Here is a 12,503-nt window from a genome sequence, read left to right on the forward strand (position 1 = left end):
TCCTGAGACAAGGAGATTAATCAAGTGTAGGCTAACGATACATCAAAATACATTGATTATATATTTGTACAGATTAAGTCCTTATGTGACTGGACACTATTTACACAAGCAATGGACATAGATGGTCAAGCAAATCAAAGTAATATTCACTGCTGTCATGCACAGCTCTGCCAGACTAATTCATATCTTCATCAATCAAGTGGGACATTGGAGTAGGATGTAAGGCAATGTTAGTTGCCTGCTGACAGATCAATACTCATGGTACAGCTCTTCTGTGCTTTTTCACACGCCACGTCATTTTGCAGTGTGTGTGAGGTAGAGCCACTTCAGGAGTTTTCCATCTCGCACCCCTCTGACAGGGTCTTCGCAGAGTGTTGTTGCCACGAAGATCCAGGTGCCAGGTTCCAGTATTCTATGGCTTCTTGCATGGGTTCCCAGAGGCTTCATGAAAACGCAGACACAGATGCTTTAGTCCCAGGCATATGATCCCCTTGGAGGTCTGTAAAAGTATTGTTCATCCTCCTCCCCACCTCCCCCCGCCTAGGAGATTGGTGCTCCTCTGTTTTCTACCAACAGAAATGTCCTTGTCTTCTCCGGGGTGATTATGCTCCCTTCCGCTTCTTGACTTGATTTACCCCTCAGCATTGCTTATCACTCCAGTAGAAGTGCCTGCGGGTGTGGGAGGAACCTCAGCATATCTTTCATGGCGGCCACTTTTCCCCACTCGTGAACATCTGAATGTGGGTAGGGACTCATTACATAATACAAACTAAGAAGCATACTTAGCTTTGTCTATTCTGCTCATATTTCGTGCATAACTTTGTCAAAACAGTAGTCAAATTACTGTTTTTAGTTACATTATTAAAAATTTACCCCAGCTTTATACCAGGTCTCTTTAAAAACTACATCATGATTTTGGTAATAATTATGTAACTCAAGAAAGGTATGATTAATAGCATCCTTATTATTTCTGAATTACATTAAAACATGAATATTTTTGCTACTTCAGTTGGTATGTGTTTGGGTATATAAGCAGGACAAGTTGACACTTTTGCTGCTCTTCTAAGGGCAATGCATCTATAAAATTTATATCAACAGGTATGACATGGCTGAAGGAATATAACCAAAATCCACTTGTGCTGCAGTTTACATGCCTATTGTCATTTATTCAGAGAACACCAATTAATCCTAGTTAAATTGTTTAATACACAAGGAATTTAAAACTTGGAATATAGCAATCGAATAACCTCATTTCCCAGGAGCATCATTTAGATATAAATAATCTCAACTGTTAAATAAATCTAAACTCATACATAGTCCAAGTTCATAATGGTTATAACACAGATAAGACCAATTTAATAGTTTGTTATTAAAGTAAGTAGCCAGATAGGGTTCATCCATATTTTGTGTTTTGCTCTGGTTTTCACTAACTTCATATTGAGCTGCATTACAAATGTGTTTTTGACCAACACAAAACTGTAAGAATTTCATTCCACGTGGGTGGGCCATGGATGTTGCGAAAGAGGAAAGTTTATCACAAACGAGGAGGATTTGCCTTACTTGGTGTGTACGGATTCCTGTTCTGCCGACTCCGTGAGCTTTGCAAGGATAGCAAGCTGGAGCCTGACAGTGTTCCTGAGCCCACGTTTCCCCAAATACCACTGGAACACTGTCATCGGGAACACTGAAAATAAGCTCTTGTTGCTCCAGTCATTGTCAGCTCATGATCAGGAATTTTATTATTCACATGAATTATGCTTCATAATTTTGTTCCTACTTTTCTCAATCCTGTACTGATACAGAAGATACATTTACATATGAGGGGTTATTTTGGATCTTGATCTATAGGACCATGACATGTACATGGGCAATAGTCCACATACACGCCTATGTGTTCATTGTATCGAGGAAGCAGTTCCCATGCATTCCATACTATTTTCTTATACATTGAAACCAACGATAGCCGGAACTCAATAGGACTCACTTATTTTCCCAGTTCTCCCAAGTTTTCCATCTCTGACAAGGTGCTATCTCACCAGTTTTCCATTGTTCTTCTTAATAAAAAACTTTTCATTTACCTCACTGTTTCAGCAACCCTATAAGCAAAAAGCTTAAGCAGTTTCTGGCTTTCCAGGTTTTCCTGAATATTTCTTTAAAAATGGTTTAAAATTTGCATAGTCCATTGATTAAAATAAGAACTTTTAGTGATAAAATGGGATGTGTGTGTTTGTTTGATTTTAGACAACTGCCATACCATATATTAAATTTTTGCCTATTATGTTTTAATTAAATCTTCTATAAACATAGATTAAAGTCTTAATCTCTGCTTTCTGTAAACATGACACTGTTTCTAAATATAAGCCAATCCAGATTCAGTGCCATTGGGTTCATTTCAACTTGCTAGCATGGAGTAGAAGTGGGGCAGAAATCTTTATTAGATCAGACAGTGTTACCTAATTAACCCCGTGAGCTCTCTGTGGCCATCGCAATGAGTTATTGAACCTAGCCCTCAAGTGGAGTTGGTGGAAAGTAGAGTATTGTGAGAGGAAAGGTTGGTGTCATGTGAAGGTTAAGAAGTAGGTTGTGCAGAGACCTGTTTGACCCCTGCCTTGAGGCAATTGGCCTCGCTGACCCAACATGGCCACCTCATGTGTTACATTAAAATTGCCTTACGGTCTTACCTGAAACGCTTGGTGGCACTGGTTGAATTTTACAAATGGACCACCTTGTCTACATCTATATTCATTATACAACTAATAATCTACGATGAGAGGTATTTCAGGGATTGGACTAAAATAAACCTACACCAGGTGGAAGGCAACTATAGATATATCAGTCTGCATCTTACCCACCAGCAAAGGGGAGAAGAAGGATCAAATCTCTAAAATGTTTGCAAAGCTTCTCTATGAGAGTTGCTCCCTCCATTCATTGCATCCTCAGCAACTTCATAGGTAACTCGTGAGTATGGCAGATCTAATGAGTAGGTGATTTAAAAGGACTGATTAATTATGTTCGGAGTCATGACTGGATAAAGGCCAGCACCCAGAGATTCCTGACAGATAAGGGAGACGCATGGTGGTGTTTTGTAGCATATATTGTCTTTGCACTGTTCTGTGGTGCCCTGTCCAAGGAGTTCTGCAGGGACCATGGGGACCTTGACTGCGGGCAGAATGGTCAGGAATTGCAGCCCACCAGCTGAATAACAAAGGGCAATTCTTTCACCTAAGGTCTGCCTAGCAAGTAGGAGATTAAGTGATTAAATCCCACATCTGACAAATCAGGAAGCTCAGTTTATTGACATATTCTATGTTCACCTGCTTTAAGCAGACTTCAAATAATGGTGAATTGTGCAGAAAAGGAAGAGGAGGAGGAGGAAGAGGAAGACAAGGCACCTTGTTGTCATATTGGGTTGTGAGTTGGGAGCCCACTGTCCACTCATCAGGAGGAATATGACATGTCTGCTCCAGTCAAGATCCACAGCTTACAATACTCAGAGGGGCAATTCAACTCTGTAATATTGGGTTGCTTTGAGTTGCATTCATTACATGCAAGCTGGTTTGGCTTAACCAAAAAATAACTCAACTTCTTTCATATGTAATGAACACAAAAGGAGATCAATGCAGAATCTTAACTTTTATTGAGGGGGATAGGGAGGCAAGAGGAGATGAGATATTTCTGTCTTAAGGAAGAGTTTGTTCTTGTAGGAAAATAAGGACTTGCCAGTCATCCTCCAGGAGATGAGAGAACAAGTGGGTAAAATGGAGAGGGATTTAATCAATATGGTGATTGGAAGATGAGGAAGATTAATTAGCATTTTTAAATTTTAGAAAATACTATTGAAACAAGGTTGTTAGTATAGTAGGTATAGCTATCTATATCTATCTGTCTATATCTATCTATCTATCTATATTACACAGTAACATAGCAAGGCTATATGCTAGAGAGGATACTAGAAAATTAAGGAACACATACCTGAATTGTGTGTGCATGCATCTTCAAAGGTTTTCAAATCATGCAGAGGTTAAGTTTTATGAATAAAAATATCATCATGGTGCATTGGCCATTACAGTGGGCCCTAAATGTTTAATTATTCTTCCCTCTGCACGTCTGTGAGCTCACCGGAGGTAATGATCCCCCCAATTCTCTATCCTAAGCAAGCGCCAAAGATACTGCCTATGAAAATTTGTATTGAATAAATGATGTACTCATTAAAATAATGAATAAATGTTGTAATAATTAAAAGTCTCTGATCATCACATTTTCTCATGTCTATATATTGTGTCTGAAGATAAATCTCTGTTTAATAGGCCTTCTCTATGCGCTTCACTAAAATAAACACATCCCATCGTCCCTGACACTCTGAGAAAATGAAAATTATATTTTAGATGCAACCTGCAATTTTGGTTTAGATTCAGCACTAATTCATTTCTGACCCAGACCACCGTCCTTTACATATAAAAACGAGCTCTGGGCTTCAGCATTTCTTCTCTAGGTCACTCTCTTTCCCTGGACCCTGGACCCCAAATAGAGCATTTCCCTCCACCCCGTCTCGCTTCCTCTGCAATCTGTCTTATTCAGGTGTTTTGCTTATCCTGGAAAGAGAAAATATTTTAAAAAACACAGTCTAAGAATGCTACTAAACGTCCATAAAACCTTTTTCAAAATAGAATCGTTATATTGATTATTTTAGGGCCAGAGATGTGCCATGGTTTGGATCTCGGCCCCTTTGGAAGTTGCATTTACTCTTTTAGGCTGTTAAGGCCCTAGTCAAGAATCAGTGGAGTCACTTAGTCAATAACCGAATGCTTGACTTCTAAAACAGTTAATAGACCTTTCCAGGGGCACTTCCTTATAAAAAAGGCACAGTTTAAGCACTTGGCAACTCAGACCTAATAGTACTTAAAAATGAACATCTTTCAAAAGGACGGGCCCCGTGCTCCTCCAGGGAGACCCGACTTCTTTGTGTATCATCTCACACTCAGGCCCAGAAGAAGCAGCCTCTCTTTTGAAATGTCAATGGAATGAAACGCTGTCATAGAATAATGATCTCTTGTTTTCATTTAAATGCCCAGGGAAAATGAAGATGTTCATTTTCAAAGCAGAAAACATTGATCCACTGGGTATGTCCCATTAAAATGACTTTATTTTATTGCATCAAAGAGCTGATACAAATTCAGTCATTTAGTCGGATAGATGTGGGTCCCAGAGAATGGCATTTGTATATTTCAATGCTGCTAAACAGATAAACATCATTGCATTTGCTATGTTTTATTTGCGAGCAAAAGAGAATTAAGTTTCTTTATTAATATTCTGAGGTTGATATTGACAATTTAGGAATGACATTTACTAATTTCCCCCCCTTGATTTCTTTCAGGTAAACCTTTCATATGTTCTAATCATCATTCAGTTAGATAATGAAAGATTATATGCACAGTATAGAGAATATACATTTCCATACACTAAGAAATAGACTATGACAAAATATCTGAAGATTTCTGACCTATCATTGTTTAAACAAAGCAAACAATCAAACAGCCTCGGTGCATGTCCAAGAACATAATTCTTTATTGGAAAAAAATACACCTTTGTCTTTGTCCCTCAGAGCAACTTGTAGTTTGGGACTGCTGCCCTCGAGGTTAGCCGACCCAGGGAGAGTTCACTACGCCACTTTTAGCTCAGTGAGAAAAAATGGTGGGGAATATGCCTGTTTTTTGATAGTTAATATTATAAACTGAACAACAAAATAAAAAGATGGTCGAAGTTCCTGAGTGAAGTGGGAAAACAGAGCAACTTAAATATTCAGATTTTGTGCGTGTACATACATACTAATCTGATCACAGATGATGTGCAGATGGCCATGATTTGCATTGTGAAGAGTCACAAATTCCTCAGAACAGGTTTGGTATTTGCCCTGTGGTGTATACAGTGCTTCACACTTTTGTTTCTTAGCAGCTCACTTGTGATGCCAGTGAACAAACTTCAAGTAAGCTTCCGTATCATTATTTCCTTCCTTCAGGATCTGACTTTCATGTGTAATGCCATTTGTATGGCTAGGAAATAAAAGTGTTGTTTTTTTTCAATTAGACTATAGAAATAAAAGTAGAGTCAAGTAAAATCCTTTGTTTATGTTTTTAAACATTTGGCACGATTCTTTTCAAAATGAAATCATCAATATACAATATTTCTAAAATAAAATCTTCAAACAATAGTAAGACTTGGTGAGAGAAGAGTTGTAAATAGATCACAGGGTTTGCCCCCTTTGCTTGTTAAGTGTTTAGCCTGAGTTTTCCATTACTTGCCAGTCTATTTTAAGATGGAATTATACTCCATTCTAATTATGTAGAGGCCCTCACGTTATGCTTCCATATCAATTTATCTAATTTACACTCTAGTATTTCTGGTCCTTTCTACTGATTTTGCTTTTTTGTTCAGGCAGTGACTTTACACGGAACCCAAAACTCTAGGAAGCCTAATGTTGCTTAACCTAAAGTGGCATGTGCAGGAACCATGTAGTGGGGAAGTTACTCAGGGGTTGAATTAGTGGACTGCACTGGCAAGACAGGCATTGTCATACAAATATAAAATAGAATGTCCTCAAATGGACACTCGTTATAAGATAGTAAGTAAATCAAGAAGGTGGGTAGAGTAGTTGGGATAGAATGCAAAGTAAGGCTTACTAGACATGGAGCCAGAGTTCAAGTGGCCTCAGATTAAGACTCACTTTCTACGGACAAGCTGGGAGCATGCAATGGGCAACCTTCTAGAGTCTGTCGCCTGTACATGCAGTGTGAATGAAAGGACCCTACCTCGACAAAGGTCCTCCTTCTGTACAGTTCAGCCTTTCATGGCTTCCGTAGATGGTTTCCCTCTCTTTCCTCGAGCATTCTTACAAACAACAACTAGACATTTACTTATTATTCACCTCACTTCATTGGTTAGACACAGCGCTATGTCCCATCAACATACATCTTCAATAGGCTTGCACATTTGTGAACGTGTATGAGTGTCCACAGATGCATACATATAGTATATGAGAGTCTGTTTATGACACATTTGCCCTTTTATTCACACGGTGAAAAAAATCAATTCATAGCCAAGGCTATTATCTCCCCCAATCTTTGAGCAAAGGATGACTTGCTCTCTCATTTTCTACTCACCTAACCTTTTGAGACAATGTACCATTTTCCAAGTATAATTTTACATCTTTTAAAGTACACATGGCAACAACCACAATAAAAATATCTTGTGCTTATCCCCGGTGTGCTGTGCTGAGGCCCCTTAATTAATTTGACCTTCTGTTTCTCCTCTGGCCTGATCTGCCATCGCTTTCACTGCCCCACCTCATCATCTCTTGCATTTGTGCCAGCTTACACTTGGTAAAGGGAACTTGACATTGAGAGCTTGTCTTTATATATTATTGAATATGTTATTTTAGAAAAAAATATCTATTTTAAACACAATACAATTTTATTTAGAATCACTTTTAAAGTCACAATCAGTATAGAAAATACATTTTATTGCACTATTTGACCAAGACCAATTAATAAAACATTTCATTCCTTTTCCACCTGTTTTTATGCATTCCACCAAGTGCTATTTTCTCCAATCTACTCGGTTATCTTGGATACATAAGAGCAAAAATCTACCTTGATTGACTCATTGGCTTCATGAGAAAAACAAATCAATTTGGACATACTTAAACACTCTAATTTGTAACAAAAGTTACAATCAGTACTGCTAATATTTTCTTGATTATATTTCTAAATGAAAAGTAAAATGAAGATATATATTGGCACTTTTAGCTAAATAAATCAATACAATTCTAAATCATTCTGCTTTATTTTAAAGTGCCTTAAAAACAAAACATCGTGACTAATTTATGAACTCTTAGTTCCATTTAATATTATTATTTAACCTTTGAAATGTTTTATAACTTCAAAAAGCAAAAAGAATTCTATAATCTCAGAATAACTGTCTTTTCACATAGTGAAATATATCCAGAAGAGTCTAAATTCTTCTTAATTTACTGAACACACTTCCTCATATGACCCTTTCTACTTGTCCATTACTTTTGCTATTTTAAGTCAAAAAGTCTATTTCGCTTCGAAATACTGAGACCAACAAAGCAACAAAGGATTTGTTAGTAGTTTGTATGCGTAGTGTAAAGGAAAACGTGCATTCCCAGGACACAGGGATATTTTAAAGATAAGCCACACAGACAGGAACCAATTGCCAACCATGTGATTCTTCATCTAGTAACCTTACTTTACGGAGACCGTATGAGAATCAACAAAGGTCTGTGCTTCAAGATTTACCTGGCTACTTTACCTCAAACCACCAGCTTACTCTATAGTCCTGCTGCTAAGTAAAAGGCTGGAGGTTCGAGTCCATCCAAAAGCACTGCAGAAGAAAGGTCTGACACTCTCCTTCCAAAACCTCGAGGAGCCACTTCATTAGATATTAATTAGATGTGTTGAGAAAGGACATTGTTGTATTATTCTTGGTGTTTGGGAGACAGTGATAAATCTTTCGTAATTGAGTTCCTTTACTAACACTAAGCATAATGTTAGCTGCCAGAACTTCATAGACACAATCAGTTTGAGGAAGTTTTATCTAGTTCAATTTGTTGAGTAACGTCTCCTACCCCAATGCAGTATTGTTCAAACTTCCTCTTTGTGCTTTTTCTATCAAATGATTATATTTCTACGTATTTTACTCACTGTAAAATGATAAAATATATGCAATTTATTTTTAACTAAAGGAAGAGTGAAAGTATATAACAATACTATATGTAATCATACTAGTGCTCTTTATATTTTTGTGTGTTTGAATTATACTCTGGTGTCACATGGTGTCAAGGAATGAAGAAAGAACTTCATTTAATATTTCTTTTTTTTTTTAGCTTTTTTTTAATGTGCAATTAATTCCTTTTTTTAAGCACTTTATTGGGGCTCATACAATTCTTATCACAATTCATACATATACATACATCAATTGTATAAAGCACATCTGTACAGTCTTTGCCCTAATCATTTTTTTCTCTTTTCTTTTTTTACATTTTATTAGGGACTCATACAACTCTTATCACCATCCATACATATACATACATCAATTGTATAAAGCACATCCATACATTCCCTGCCCCAATCATTCTCAAGGCATTTGCTCTCCACTTAAGCCCCTTGCATCAGGTCCTCTTTTTTTCCCCCCTCCCTCCCCTTTCCCCTCTCCCTCATGTGCCCTTGGTAATTTATATATCGTTATTTTGTCATATCTTGCCCTATCCGGAGTCTCCCTTCCCCCCTTCTCTGCTGTCCCTCTCCCAGGGAAGAGGTCACATGTGGATCCTTGTAATCAGTTCCCCCTTTCCAACCCACTCACCCTCCACTCTCCTAGCATCGTCCCTCACACGCTTGGTCCTGAAGGTATCATCCACCCTGGATTCCCTGTACCTCCAGCCCTCATATGTACCAGTGTACAGCCTCTGTCCTATCCAGCCCTGCAAGGTAGAATTCGGATCATGGTAGTTGGGGGGAGGAAGCATCCAGGATCTGGGGGAAAGCTGTGTTCTTCTCATTTAATATTTCTTGTGAAGCAGGCCTGACAAGTTATTTATTTATCTGGGAATGAATTTATTTTGGCTCAATTTGGTGACGGAACTTTTGCTGACTTTGGGATTTTTGGTTGAATTGTCCGCTCATTTGTTTTACTCTTAGTCATTAGAATACATCAATCTACTGCCTTTGGGTCTCCATTGTTTCTTAATAAGAACTTGAACTTGTGGCTAGAGAATCAAATTTGACGTATAGTGAACCCTATGGGATAGAGTAGGATTGTCCTTATGGTTTTCCAAGATGATTCATCTCGACAGGAATAAAGAACCTCATCACAGAGTGTGATTGTGCTTTTGAACCGCAGACCTTTCGGATCACAGTTCAAATTCTTTTGAGATCTCAACTATCATTCCAATTGGGATTTCCTAGTAGATGGTGAGTGGTTTTAGTCACACTGCTTTCATTTGTTATTTTCGCTTTTGCACGTGTAAGTACGACATACTAGGGTGTTGTATTCATTCACTAGGGGCCAGTATAACAAAACAAAACAAACACAGCAGCTTAAAAGAACAGGAATACAGTCTGTAACATTCTATAACCTACAAGTCTGCTTTCAGGGAATCATTTGTGTCATCTTCCCATCGAAGGCTCTAGAATAAGGATCATCTTTTCCAATATCTGGTTATCCTTAACAATACTTGGTGTTCCTTGATTTTCAGATACATCCTACCAATCTCTGCCTTATCATCACACAGACATTTCCCCATTTCCATTAGGGTCTCTTTCCCCCTGTCATCAGGACAACATTCACGATGGATGGAATGGCACAGTAGATATCAGGTCCTAGTGACCTATAGGACAGGGTAGAACTACCCCGGGGTGTTATGAGATGACCCCTCCTTCCAGAAGCAGACAGCTCCATCTTCCTCCCAATACATATCCTACTCAATGATCACTGGCGTAACTGATGTGTTCAAAGATACAATTTCTGAAGAACATCATCATAGGTTCTGTTGGTTAATTCTCCAGCATATCTTGTAATGTGGGCACAATTCAAACCATGTTAGCCATTCATCTCTTTGGGGTTTGTTCATTTATCTTGGCAGTATAGATTAGGACATTTGTTAAGTTTGGTGTGCCTTGCCCTATTGTTTCTTTTAATATATTTAATACATACTCTGTTCCCTCTATTTCTGCTGCTATAGCTATGTATGCATAGGTGGCTGCATTTAGTCTTGTCACATATTTTATACCATTTATATAAATATTATCATTTTTCTCTTTTCCCAGTTTGTGTTATATCAATCTTTAAGTTTATATCTTTAAGTTTCCCAAGTTTGATTTCTGTCTGTGTAAGTCTGTTTTCTAGCTGTGATTTAATTTTCATTGTTGATATTACAGTTTCAAACCCCAAATCCCTATTTGCATCTTTAAGAATTTATAATAATTTTTAAATAATACTTTGTATTCTGCGAGACATTGCCATTTTCCCTTAACTAGTTTTTAACGCATGTTCTCCTTTAATTATTTGAATGCATTATAACCATACAGTAATATAACAACTGTTTCAACTCATATATCCGTTTGCTGCCCTGCGGTGGCTTGTGTGTTGCTGTGATGCTGGAAGCTGTGCCACTGGTGTGTCAAAGACCAGCACGGTCACCTATGGAGAACAGGATTCAAACTAAAATGGACTCGTGAGAAGAGAATGTAGCTTACTTCTGAAAAAATACTCACTGAAAACGTTATGAATTACAATGGAACATTGCTTGATATGGCGCAGGAGGGTGAGCTTTCACCTTTGCAGGTATTTAAGGTACCACTGGGAGAAAGAGTTCCCCTCCAAGTCCATCTTAGTGACAGAGATGGAACAGAGCTTTTAGGGAGGGTTTTTTTTCTCTGTCCATATATGTATGCCATATATTTAGTAACCATTTCTGTTGTTAATATTTGCATACGTCTTTTTTCTTGTGGTGTTCTGTTATGAGAGCTTCAGAATTATTTCTATCACCAATGAAATATTTCCAGTCTATTGACCCAATGAGAAGGAATTGCTGAAAACATCCATTAATAACAAGAACATGGAATGTACAAAGCATGAATTTGGGGAATTTAGAATTAATTAAAGGGAAATACAAGACATAAAGATCAATATCATAAGCACGACTAAGCTGAAATTGACTGGAATTAGCTCTTTTGAATTGGACAATTAATGATTTCTTATTCTGGGAGCGACAAAGAGAAATGGCATAATATTCATTGTTAAGAAAGAGTATTTCCAGATCTATTTTAAAGTACAATGATGTCTTTGATAGGGCACCACCATATGCTTGCAAGGGAAATCTTTTAATATGTGTATCATTCAAATTGCCTAAGAGTCGCTAAGGTCAAAGAGAGAGAAATGAAAAATTCTGCCAAATTCCCCAGTCTTTGTTTGATCAAGCATTCCACCGAAATGCACTGACTGGTCATAGGAATGTGCAAAGTGGAAATAAATCTGAAGGGTCAATAGTGAGAGAAATGATTCTGAAGCTCTCATGACAGAACTTCACAAGAACAATAATGTGTGCAAATACTCCTTTTAACAACAGAAATGGTTACTAAATATATAGCATACACCGGAATGAAACTGACAAAAGCTATGGAAAGAGAAACTCAGCCTCGCTACCCTACAAGAGCAAGACTTCACTGTGAAACAGACCATCAATTGCTCATAAGCAAGTTTAGTTGGAAGAAGAGAAAAATTAAACCAAGTCCATGAGAGCCCAAATAAGACCTGGCCTATGCCCCGCTTGAATGTAGAGACCCCTCAAGAACAGATTTGTTGAATTGACCAGTGATGAGTGAAGCTGAGTGGCATTGTGAAGTGACATGGGAATGCCAGGCAGGAAGAAAGGAAAAGGCCATTACAAGGCAGGTGGGGAGTAGGCGACCAGAAACAAGGATCAG

The sequence above is a fragment of the Tenrec ecaudatus genome, chromosome 11 (assembly GCF_050624435.1).
Source record: "Tenrec ecaudatus isolate mTenEca1 chromosome 11, mTenEca1.hap1, whole genome shotgun sequence".
In the NCBI taxonomy this organism is placed as follows: Eukaryota; Metazoa; Chordata; class Mammalia; order Afrosoricida; family Tenrecidae; genus Tenrec; species Tenrec ecaudatus.